Below are 13396 nucleotides of genomic sequence, written 5' to 3'. Positions count from 1 at the left end.
AAAAAGGTATGATGTCTGCCATTATCCTTGTCATCTGTAAGGACATCTCAGTGATCAGAAAAAATGACCCTAAGAGAAGAATATCAAGTACTAATGACTTGGTAAAAGAAGCAAGCATGTAGCTCATGGTGCATGATGAAAGACCATTCTGTGCCTTTTTTTTTGGTAAGATAGCTCTCCCCATGCTCATCTATAATAACAACATTGATGTACAACTATGCAGTGATGAGGGAAGTTATTGTACTCTCTTTTCAGTTGAGTCTGCCTCTGTTGAAGTTCCTGTTCAGCCTCATAGTTTCCTCTCTGCATAACCCACCAGCTTTTCTGGGACTTACAGAACTCCTCCAAAATTCAGTTCTAAATAGCATTACAGTACATTATGGTAGCTGCAGTTGTAGCTGTGGGGTTTTAATGAGGTGGGCTTTCTGTCTGGATTCTTTCTCCAACAACGCACCACTTTCTTCCTCTTACTGAATTAGAGTGCATATCACAGGAATCAGTGGCTATGGAATTTGGCAAGGAACCACAAATACTTTGATTCTGGAGGCATTCCATTTTCAGAAAGAGCGTCAGCATTTTCCCCAGGCAGCAGACATGTTTTTTATGGTAAATTTCACTTTGTTGCAAATTCAGTTTCCAATGAAAAATAGTTTTAGAAATGTTTTGATCAGTTCAGTGCTCATCCAAGCCACTGGAACTGTAAAGGCATAAGGAGACACCTGTTTCCAGATGTGGGGAATGGACAACAAGCTCAGTGAGCTGTTAGATGCCCTCCAGAGGCACCACCTGTCTGAGCACAGCTAATACAAGCTACATGCAAGGTAAGAATCCAGAGGAAACCAGCTTGCATCCTACCTCCAAGCTTCCAACCCAATAACTATAATTTTATTTAGGATATTTAATCCCGGAATTAAAGTTCTTCACTTAGTCCGTTTATTGTCCAGGAGGACATGACAGAAGCCAGCAGGCACATCTGAGAAATGTATCAGACCTAATGACATGATAGCTGAGTTTTTTTCTCATGACCAGTGGGTGATCTTTGCTGCACCAGGAATGTCTCAGGGTCATGCAACCAGTAAGGTCCCTGTAAGAAAGATAAAGAACTGGTCCTCCCAGGTGCTAGTAGGCAGGAGGCAGCTATGAGTTGGTCTCTGAAACTGTATGCAGTGGCATCAAGACATTCCTGAGAACTGGATTTTGACCTGCTTTGACAATGATGCTTTCATTAGCAGCACTGGCACCAAGAAGATCAAAGTCTAGAACTCAGCCCTTTCTTCTTGAGAAGAGTGGTGTTTGTGGAATACACCACTGGTTTCTACATGAACTGATGTGAGGATTAGTTATTACACTTTGCTTGATATTAGTACAAGAAGCAACCGGCCAATCCCAGGGCCCAGTGTGCAAAGAACTGTGCAGTAACAACCTCCCAATCTAAACATGTGATACAGATGATGGATAGTCTAGCTATGAACACGTGAAAACCCCAGAAACTGTTTATAAGCACTGGGTCCAGTGGGTGCTTTATTAGGTCAACATCTAGGCTAGAGAAGAGAGCTGAGAAAGCACCCTTCCCAGGAGGGATGCTCCTAGACTGTTACATTGCCCTGTCTCTAAACATGGCATTGTGTCTGTCACTCTGGTACCATTTTTTAGGAGAGACAAAGACATTGATAAAACATAGGGACACCAGCAAAGATGCTGTTGGCCCAGGAGTTGCCCTAGCTCTACTTGGTCCCAACTCTTCAAGCTTGTTTTGCTATATTTGCTTCCACATATTCCCTACGTGCTGGTGTGTTTCACTCCCTGAAATAAGAAGAGAGCTGTCACAAATCATTACAACACACACATCTCAGTACCTCCCTGTATCCTTCGCACAGTGCTTGGTGCCTCTTGTTACTATGCAGGAGTTTATCCTGCCAATCCTTTGGATTTCCCTGTACGGGGCTGTTATACAGCTGCAGAAGACAAGTAGGTGGTGTGGGGAGTCCAGGATTGTGCACCGGAGTAGAAAATGCTGATGCAGTGAAAAATGTCTCTCCATCCTCACATGRTTTTGACAATAATTAAGGACTGATACAAACATATTTGCTGCCCCCACTGGTTTCACAATTGCTCAGGCCCAGATTTAGCCCCCATACAAAAGCCTGCAAAAGCAGAAGAGCTTGCCTTCTTGATGTGGACTCAGACTCTAGATGGGCTGAATGTGAGCAGGGCAAAGGTCACCTCTGTCCATTCTGTCAGYGGTTTTCCCAAGCTCAATTCCTCCTAAGTGCATCATGGCTGCTTTGGCCCCATCTGGTGGGTAAGCTGCACCCAGCAAGATGGGCAGTCAATGCTCCCATGCAGTGCTCACTTCAGAGCAAGGGCAGAGCCTCTGTGCACTAACATCTGACTTGGGAGGCAGACTCTGAAACATGGAGGACATGCACACCTCCCTCTCTGCATTGAATTGCTGCTCCCTGAGGTGGAACCATTTTCACTCTACTCTTTGCTCCAGATAGCTTGAAAACAAGGTCTGTGGGGCTCAAATGCAGCTTCCGTTGGAGTGTCTGGAATGTCCTCCTAAGCCTGGTGACCCAGTTCAGCATGGTGCCAAAGCGATGGTGCAGATACTAGGCCTGAATCCTTGGCCAGCACCTCCAGCATCATCTTGCCCATTAACTCTGCATAAACAAACAGTCACTTATAACATCAGGAAAAATAATCTCACCCATAATCACTGATTAGAAATGTTTGCTTATGGCTGGATATTTATAGCCTACAAGAGGTAAATGTCACTCTCATTGCCTGCATTGCATGGCAGATATTGTTTAATTAGCAATCACAGCCTTTGCGCTGTTGCTGTTTAGCACGGGAGATGAGTGAGCGCTGCTGTGCTTTATTTACTTTTCCCTTTTCTTCTCCTGCTCAGGACTGGGATGTGATCATGCCTTTCTTATCTGCAGTTACTCTTAGACCCACATAGCAAGGAAGGTYACCATTTTGAGATGCACTCACCCTGGGATCTGTTTTTCATACACAGCCACCACAGCCATTTTGTTCAGTCTCCAGCTGTGATTTACCCTGAATYTCCTGCCCACTATACTGAGGGTCTCAAGTTCCTCAGCCACAGCACTCCAACAATTTTGTCCTTCCTAAGGACATTTTGGAATGAAAATGGAAGAGAGAAGGCAGACAAGAAGCCAGTACTGATAGGAATACCTCAACCCTTCTTGAATTTGTGGTAGGACTAAAGATAGGTAGTTTCTTAGAGAAATACAGCCTGAGTAAGGCATTTGAGGCTAATGACTAGACCAGAGCACAGAGGAGAACGGGCTGGAGCAAGTCTTGCTTGAAGGAGACCAAGTGTGAACTGGCCTTTGCAACTCACTGCTGATGGAGGGAGAGAGGAGACTAATGGAGTTTGGCTTAAAATCGTTGACAAAAACCAGAGGTACCTGGGGTCCTCATATTGCTAGAGTGTGTGACCGGGCTAGAGAAGAGGGGGTGAAGGACTTTTGAGGCCTCAGGATGGTCCAAGTTCGCTAAGAGACGAGATAGGTGCCTGCATTTTGCAGTTCAGCCTCAAGTGGGGTCAGTAGTGAATGGGACCTGCCTTATGGACCTTTTTTCCAACATCCCAGATTTGCTGTTCTTGATATTTGCTGAACACATTCAGAGCTACTCAAATCCCCCAGCAGTCTCTAAAGACAGAGCCCATGATTATCTTGTCTCTGCAGACAGCCGTTTTTTACATGCTCTGACAAACCAAACTCCAGAGCAATAATCTGTCAGGAAGAGTCTGCTTCACTCTCACTTAGGCCATGGCCGGGTTGAGTTTCTTGCTGCTATTGCTACTCCTGGGAGAGTTTATTGCAGGAAAGCAACAAACAAACAAACAAACAAACAAAAGACTCTCAGAAGCCCCTAAAACAGCTACCTCTCCTTTTTTTGGTCCAGAGCAGCCAAACATCCTTTCTTCCCATGCTGCTTCTACCAAGTATGGAAACTAATGACAGAAGTGTACTCACAGAATCTCTATCATTGGGGCAGTATCTCATGCCAGCTGGACACAGAAAAGCCACAATACATGGCAATGATCCATGGGAAGTTCATGCCACAGCTGCAAACTGAATCCACCTCTTTAACCTAGAGGCAGTGCTGCAACCTCAGCTCTGAGCCTGACCCAGCCTAGAAGCATTCCAGTAGGCTGCCAAGCTGCTTGCTTGCTGGAAGAAAGGGCTTGGTAACTGCAAAGAGAGCCAGGTCAACCAGCTCCTGTCTTTGCTCTTTTGTGCTTTCGTACGTCCTTTCCCTGCATTGTCTGTACATCCCTGCTTCTGACCTGCATACAAGTCTGGTACAAGACACTCTGTTGACCATTAGGACAAGAGTCATCTGAACTCTGTGCCAAGGAGATCATCCGTGCTGTTCCTCTTCTGCACTGGAGAAGTAGCAACCTGATTTGCAGAGACACACATGGGCCTTCAGCCGGAAGACAGGATCTCAAGCTAGCAGTTGGCTCACCCTTTGTGCAGCTCAAAGCAGCTGACCCATCAACACCCCCACACTGCCAAAGCCTACCTTTGGGCTAATCTGGCTTTCCTATTGCACAGTCAGAGGCCTGCTCAGCCACACTTGCTTAACAAGAGCCCTCGTTAAAGTGTGCAGCAGCTCCAGAGCTTGGAGGAGCTCAGAGCTGTTTTGGGCTTCTGGGCTGGAAATGTACAGGCAGGGTACCAACCATCATGATATCACTTCTGTGGGACCTCTCATAGCTGCACAAGTGGCATGTACAGACCTTTTAACTAGGTTCTGAGTTGCAAGTGCAGCCCTTTTCTTGTTTGTTATCTTCTAGGAGAAGCCTTTCTTGCATCTGGCCAATCTCATACTTTCATGGGTAGCTGTTTCTGGTATAACTTTAGCCACTGCCTCGTTTCCTTTACATTGGCAGATAATCCCAAGAGACTGGAAGGGATGTATTTGAAAACATTTACACTGGACATAGATTTACTAGGCAGTTTTATGAGGCTGTAATTCCTCYACCCTCCTCAGCTAATGCACACTGCCCTATCACAAAACACAGCTCTGACATGTCTTTTCAGAATGAATCTACACTCCAGCTGACCATATTCACTGAGACCATAACATCTATGGAAAGTACGATTCATTCCTAGAGGTCATACTCATTGCTACAAGGTGTGGATGTCGCTGTGGTGTGGAAGTCCCAGGCCCTTTGKGGCAAACAGACACCTCATGCATTTATATCCACCATTGGTTCTTTTAAGAATGGCTTAGTCACTTTGGAAGGAGAAAAATGAACTTTTTTCACAGACAGCTGACATTTCAAAGTGTTTGGGCAAAGGTACATGAAGAAGGATTGACTTTGTATTTTCCCAGTTGCTTGGAAGTCATCAGTATCTGGATATTAGCTTGGTGCACGATTCATCTCCTATAAGTTTAGCCATCTGGAAGTCAGGCTAGTTGCCTGGGCTCTTAGTTCTCAAAGGAGATGTGTGCTTGTGTTTCTGATAGCATTTTGAAGAGTCAGTACAAAGAGAAGCTGGCATGGGCCTCTGATATGGAAGGAAGTGGAGTTTTTGTCTAATTTCATCTTCCCCTTGCTCTGTATTCCCCATCTCTGCAGTCTGGCACATAAGCAGGCATGGAAGCCCTTAGAGTTGCCTTGAGTTTATGGCCCATAGCTACTCCCCTGCTGGACTGCAGCATATTTGGGCAGATAATTCAGCCTTTATACGTGGAAAGGGTTTGTTACAATCTTGCAGCTATAGAACAACATGATATAAGTTCATGCAGAGGCCTTTGTTGTATTACTTCCAGACAGAGACCGTTTATCATTTGAGTTAACCACATTGACTATCTCGTACCTGCACAAACACTCCACATCCCAGACTAAGTGCCGGTTTCAGCAGTGAAAGGTCTTACAGCAAAGAATGAGGTGATGTTTAGTACTTCCAGGATGGCAAGAGAGGAGCAATAGACATTCTTCAGCACAGAGCACTTCCTAGGGAGCTCTGGGCAGCAAGGAAAGCTTAGCTGGCCAGGTTAGTGTCTGAACTAGTCTTCAGTGGCCTCAGACCTTGGCAAAATGAAAACTTCTTCCTGTGGCTGGGGAAGTGATTATGGACATGCCAATGAAGCAGCTCATCACATACATTCCCATCACACAGAGGAGACGGGACTCCTGGTAGAGTTATGAACCAGAGGCTTAGTAGGACTGCAGGGGGGAGGTTTTGGGGAAGCTATAGAGGGAGGGAAGAGGTTGACATCTGTGCAGATAAGCTGTGTTGTTGGGGGTGGGGCTTCAGCTTGACTCAGACAGGCAGAGGGTTTCTCAGATTTATGAGGGCTTGAGACAATGTGGGATTATGCAGGAAAGGGGAGTATGATTAGAAAGGCAGAGGATATAGCAAAGTGGGGGTTAAAGAGGTAGGGACTAAGTATGGGTCATGCACACAGACTTACAGGGGAAGAGAAGGGCCTCAGCTGTGTTGGTGCAAGCTAGTTCCCAGATGGCTGGGTTAGCTGGGTTATGAGGGCAGGACGGACACAATGATTATAAAGACAGCATTTTAGCAAGAGTTATCTTACATTAAAGGGACAAGGGGTAAGCAGGGTTTCGGAGGGCGGTAGGAGCTGGGGTTGGCAATAGCAGACCAGGTCAAGCAGGGAGGTTGTCATTATTTTGTGGCAAGGGGACAGGTTAACAGGAATTTACAGGCAGCAGGTGAATAATAGAGGAAATCACAGGATTTTGGGGGTGATCGCAATGATGGGAAAGGGCTTTGGACCTTATTGGCATAAGGGAGCTGCAAATACACTGGGCCTATGTCAAATTACCTAAGGTCACTGAGGCATTTAGGAGGTGCTGGAGTATGCTAGTAGGAAACGAGTGTGTTTGTGCACCCAAGGCATAGTATCAGAGATGAGAAAAACAGTGGTCTTATGAGTTACTGAGGGAAAGAGGTCAGTGCAATAACCTGAGTTCAGGGGCTTGGACAAGGCAGGTACCTGTACAGAGAATGCACTGAGATCTAGGGATAGCTGATCCTCTGGTGTTAAGAGCGCCTGGCTGAACTGAAACTAGGTGAAGGTGAGCAGCACATTCCCCATAGTAAGGTGTGTCTGGAGGGGACAGAGATCTCAAAGTACCATGTCATCCTAGATGTGTTTTGTTCTCATCTCTTTCCTTAGCATCAGCTGCCAGCTGGACTACATAGACCCTTGGACTGGCCTGGAGGGGCCATTTCTGCCAGCACTTCAGCTGGATCACTGCCAGGGATCTAACACCTAAGAAGGAAAGCAGTCCATAGAGTGATGAACTGAGCCACACAGTTGCAAGACTTAGGGAAGGGATGGCATTCAAGCAGCTTAGGAGTGAGTCAACAGGAAAGATAAACACAGATGTATCTAATCTTCTCCTGATGAGCTGAGGGCTACACTTAGACTGTTAAGTTGTCCACTGGGGAAAGACTCACTTATTTTTTGATGAAGACAATTAATTACAACATAAAAATATATATAGATCAAGACATCTGTATCCTGCACTAGTATATGTCACACATATGTCAGTACAGTGCTGAGAGCTGCAGGTGAATTTGGGTGAATGTGGCAGCTCCATGTCCAGGAGTGCCCTTAGTAGGCTTCAGGGTGAGAAGAAGCACATTGCTGTGCAGCAGATGCTGTATGAGGTGGAGCACCAGAGAGGTTAAAGCTAACAGTCACTGGGATCTTTTGGGTAATACAGCCCTGAGCACTGGAATGCCACTTCTCCCTGTTTGCTAATGTATTTGGGTGTCTCTTAAACATGCTCTATTAACTGCCATCACATTTTATCTCTCCTCTGGCAATATCCAGCAACACCTCTGTAATTTATTGTCATTAGTTTTTATTTGCAACCATCACAGAGGTCACAGCATGGTGGGAGAAGAGCACTTCATCCATTTCACTGCTAAACATGCTGGAATAATAGCTTTTCAAGCAGCTGATGTTAAACAGATATGAAAACATAATAAGAAACGAGGGATAGGGAACTGACCTTTTTTCAATGAGCAGTTCTTTCAAATCATGGCACTTGGAAGTTGGGTTAAATGAATCCTGCCTTCTAAGACTGTTCTTTCTGACACCTCCAGTGCAGAGATCTCTCTCTGAGCTGTTTCACCCTTTCTTCCTTTACAGGCAGGAGGAGAAATGGGAAGTAATTCATGTAGACATCTGCTTTAAGATGAGACGAGTTGTGCCTTAGGAATGTCTGTTTCTTCCTGGTGACTCTGAAGACAGTCTGGGGGGACTGACTGAGATGGAAATATCTGCATGTGGTCAGATGCTTCCTACCCAGACAGCCTGTACTTTGTGGTTCATAAGCTGAAGGGAATGGAAATGAGCTCTGCAGACTCTCCCAGTTGTTTTGTTGCTCCAGATAACTCTAATCTGCAAATGGTCCCCTGAAGAACTGACTCCCAGACAGGGCACTACTGGAGTTTACTGCAGATATCTTCCCTGATCATGGACCTGAGTCTTCTTTTCACAGAAACCAGAGGAGAGAGGGGAAGATATACAACCAGGTAGCCCTAAGATGTAGTCAGGATGCAGCTGTATTCACACCCAGACCTAGCAACTGAACAGTACTTTCAGGTGTCAGTGCTGAAATGATTCCCATGTGGCCCAGATCAGGAGAGAATGAAAATCTTAAACGTGCTAAGTATGAGAGAAACCTGAAATTTTCATCACCTGTAAAATTCCAAACTGTGATATTTACTTCTGTTCTGAAGTTAGTAAATATATTAGAATTAGATCCACATTCTTGGGAGCAGAACAAGAGGCACTGTGGCAGCCTCAGAAAATAGCCTAGTATACTTTGGGAGAAGTAGTCTGGCCAATAAAAAGGCCTGCAAGAGAGAGGAAGACACAGGACATCCAATAGTACAAGTTTCAAGAAATGATTAGGATTAAACACTTCAGAAAAAGACATATTTTTCCATAGGGGGAAGGGAAGAGGAGGGAAGGGCAAGCTGTTCCTGCAGAGGGCAAACACGTGCTCTCCCATATTCAAAGGTAACAAAGAGATGAAGTATCTCAGGTAATTCCTTATACTGTTGTGGCTCCCATGCTAAATCTAGCACACATGTGGGGCAGGACAAAAGAAGAGTCTGTCACAAATCTTTGTGATTCAGTAAGTGTAAGAATCTGTTCATTTTGATAATTCTTCAGAAAAGTTATGCTTTTTCCCTCCTGGAAATCTGCTCAACTCTCTCTCTAACAGAGAGGAAAAAGTGAAGATGGGCAAAAAGCTGAATAAACTCAAAGTGGTTTAGCCTTGCCTAGTCCCCAATATTGCAGAAATTCAGACCAACAGAAAGTTTGCCTACAAAACATAGGAAAAAGTGAAAAAGGTGTTTTCAAATACTGTATRCTCTTGATCACACAACAGACATTTCTGAGACATGTCGTTGCATGCAGTTTTCTCCTTCCCAGAGCTGATGGTGTCTCAGGCAAAGAGATGTATCAGAGCCATTCAGCCATGTGGGCCATGGCCATCTGCCAGCCCAGGGCAACAAACTCCATCCCCTGCCTTCCCACCCCCACTTTGGATCCTGAGTTTGTTGTCTGGTGAAATTGGGATCACTTTTGTCATGCCAAACATATCATTCCTGAATAAATGTCCAGTGATGGAGAAAGTCAGAGTGTTCCCTACATGAAAATGAAAACTGTAGGATATCCCAGTCTACAAAACTAATTATAAACTAAAATAACGTGCTGCAGAATTTGAAAATGTCTACAAGGTGCTCACTGAGAAAATAATCTTTCCCAGGAATGCTGTAGTTCACAAAACACCACCCCAGTTTGAGCAGTGCATGAAAAACAATGGTCATGCCAGCAAGCCAAACCAAATACTGCCATGGAAAACTCCGAAGTATCAACATACAGTTACACCCAAAGAAGGATCCATACTACCATTCCTTTCATTAATTTGGAGAGATCCTGTACAGAAATGACTTTCCCATTCACTGTTCCTATGGAAATGCTTTTCCAAAATCTTGCTGCTCTGGTTCTCAGGGATGTCTTGTTTTCAACTTAAACATATTCATAACCACTCTCTAGTCATTTTTTTTTTCTGAAAGAGTTTCTTCCAGTTTTGCTTTCTTCAGTCTTCAAGATCATCTGGTTCTTCCCACAATATCCAGATTGTGGCTGTATTTACAGTACTCCCCAGCCATTTGTCATTGACACTTTATGTATTTGTTCTGAGATCTTCAATGAAAATATTAAATACGATTGGCCTTAGGCCTAGCCCTTGAGGAACTCTGTGGGAACCTCCAGTCTGAGTCTCCCTTTTAAACACTACCCCTTGCTGTCTCCTCTTTATGCAGTTCCTCCCTTCCCTTAAAATTCTTCTGTAATCCTCGTTTTCGCTAGTGTCACTAATCAGTTCCTCATGTGACACCGTACCGAATGCTTTCTTAAAGTCTGCAAAGATGGTATCTAAGATGTTTTCTTTGTCTAAAAAATCCATTACTTTATCAGAGAAAGATATCAGATTAGCCTGGCACAATCTCCTTTGGATAAAGTCATGTTCATTCTAGCCCTTTTCCACTTACATCCATGCCTTTACTTATATCTGACTTCAAAGCATGTTTTAAAGCTTACATCAAACTAAGTTCATCTTTCAGGCTCCAGATTAGGCTCCTTGACCTTCAGTATCAGGACCTTGTGTCTATGGCAGACAGCATCTTCTGTTTTGTCTGCAGATAAGTATACTCAGGTGGATTGTATGGCTTTCTAGGTTGTGGCCAGGCAGCAGAGAGGAGGGCTGCTGGGTTCTGGGTCGGAAGGGGAGATCAAACCTCCCAGGGGGCAACTGGTCAGGCACAGCTGAGAGGAGCTTCTGGCAGGCAGGGTGGCAGACATGCTATCAGCAGAAGTCCTGCAGCACACACAGAGACTGCTGAAACAAGCTTGAAACAGGCTCACAGAGAGACCTCACCACAGGTGATACAGATAGGAGCCCAGGAGACACTATGTAAAACTTACAACAACTTCAGGCAACGGACTGAACAGGCCTGAAAGAAAGACCCTACATGTCCTTGTTGCTGTTCAAATAAAAGCCATCTTTGCTTGTTTGAAAGCTGTTTTTGTCTATTTTGTTCAGCTTGTTTTAAGGAAAATGCGAAGGGAGATACACCTCAAAGCTCTGAATGAGTAGGGGTACCGTGACAAACTGCTGTTCACCAAACCTGTAGTAATCAGCCTGATGTGGGAGATGAAAAATCCCTGCAATCTTCAGTCCTGCTTTTTTCAGAATGTGTGATGAAAAATCCAGTGCCTCTTGGGCATGTGTGTTAGCTCCTGGAGTTTTACTTCTGCTCAGTCATGCTTGTTCTATCTCCATCCCTGTGTTCCCACTACACATCCTGCTTCTGATATCCCAGTCAACATCCACATAATTAAAAAGGAAAGCAAAGTCCTCATTTTATTTTGGAGCCATACTAAGTTTCGCTTTAATTTTGCCTCCCCTTCATTTCACAGTGACCTCACTTATTCTTTCCATATACTCATTTCATTTACATAACCAAAGAGCTTTTTCCTCTTTGGTTTAATATGTAACTCACTTTGACACCTGACAGTTCTTCCTTCATCACTATGCTTCTTGACCTCCAAGACATACTATTTTTCTGATCAATCTTTTTTAGCTTGGTTTCTCAAGGAAAAAAGATTTTCACTGTACGCTCTCCTCTCCTGCAATAACTTTTAAACCCAATGGCCAGTTTCAAACCAGTCTGAAAAGAAGGTAGAAGCACCTATGATGATTAAGATCCTGTAAGCTTTGCAAAAATTGGCAGCTGAGTAGATAAGAGAGATTTAAATTAGTGTCTCTGCTGAGGGAAAAAGAAGCCTCTCTCAGTCATTATATATTCTGTTTGGCAGCAATTTACTTGCCAATTAGCGCATGCCTCCTAACCAGACTGTTCTGTTTGCAAAAGAGCATGCGTGTAGCTTCAGGCTGTTCACTGTCTGTGCAGAGTTTTGCCCAGTTAGGATGATATAAGGGGCATGGGAAAGAGTGTGTAAGGTTTTGAAGTTTGGGGTTTTGTTGATGTTGTGTTTTGGGTTGTTTTTTTTTTTTTTTTTTGGTAGGTGGAACACAGAACACATCCGTAAGAAACCATGCTTTCCTGGTTCCACTGCTTAAAGAGTAGTTTGTTTTCTTCCCTTCTAGGCTCTGATTGTTCCTGATATGCGTCCTGAAGATTAATTCAGTTAACTGTGGAGCCCCTTTCCATGCAAACTTTTTCCACTGCTTGGATACAGACTCCTGATAGTTTTACACCTGGAATTTGATATGCTGCTTCTGAACTGAGGTCCTAGAGCTCTTCAGGCTTTGCTAAACATTTCCCTGAGTTTATAAGAACTTTCCTTTTTTAAGTGAAAAGCTTTAACCACAGATCCACCCTTTTTTTCMTATTAATTAATTTAAACTGAAACATTTTAGGATCATTCTACCCAAGGATATTTTGTTGAACGAGCCATTTGTAATGCCTCACAAGTCCTCTGTGTAAGTATTGCCTCTTGCTTATGAATGACTATTTTGTAAATAAGCATGACAGTTATCATGTCCAGGACACCAGAGGTTTACTACCGTGAGTTGCTGTGTTTCTATAAATTATGTCTAGGAAATTAAGATCCCCCATGATTTCAGAATTCCTCCACTGATGCTCCATAAATGTCTACACGTATACAGGCCTGATTCTGCATCTCTTCAGTTCATTCTAAACACTGCTCCAATAGAACCTTTTAATCACTCTGCCCCAACTTAGTGATGACCATGACAGACTTTTGTTGATGTGGTCCCCCTGCTTTTCTTTGTAGTCCATCATATTACTGCAATTTGCCACATCACCACCTAACTTGTATATTTCTTGAAGTCTGCACACCAAGAACCAGCGCAAGTTACTAATTTTCCACATTTGTTAACTCTATCAGGTCCAATTTCACATCTTCACAATAGCTGTGTTCCTCTTTTATTGCTGCTGTTCACATGCTAATGTTCCAGTTGTTTCATGCTGACCCATTTAGGTTTCCTGACAGATTTTATATTACTGTTTGTGCTCCTGCTTGCTTATTATTTGTCATTTCCGTTCTTTGCTGCACATCCTTTTCTTCCCTGAGATTTCTGCTGTATCTTTGATTACCAGAATTTCATTCTCCTGTTTATTATTACCAGATAGAGTATACATGAGCCTCTCCCAGCTTTCTTCCCTCATTTTTTTCTCAGTCCTACCAGCTTTCTCTTCAAGTGGAGTTCATTCTATGAGTAGCATTTTCTTCTGTGAGTTCCTTCCAGAAAATGAATATCTGAAAGCCTTTCTCATAGCACCAATTTTGAAGCTTTTAATCC

At 43.9% G+C, this 13396-nt stretch overlaps 1 protein-coding gene across 1 annotated transcript in view; it reads right to left on the bottom strand.

The window, feature by feature from the left end:
• Nucleotides 1-13396, bottom strand: part of SHISA6 (shisa family member 6) — a gene marked incomplete at its 5' end in the record, with an annotated part of 262601 nt that overhangs the window by 49500 nt on the left and 199705 nt on the right. The window lies entirely within an intron of this gene.

The sequence above is a fragment of the Apteryx rowi genome, unplaced genomic scaffold, assembly GCF_003343035.1.
Source record: "Apteryx rowi isolate R43461 unplaced genomic scaffold, aptRow1 scaffold_41, whole genome shotgun sequence".
Taxonomy (NCBI): Eukaryota; Metazoa; Chordata; class Aves; order Apterygiformes; family Apterygidae; genus Apteryx; species Apteryx rowi.
Note: the sequence above shows the minus strand (reverse complement) of the source record. Positions and strands in the feature narration are given on the sequence as shown.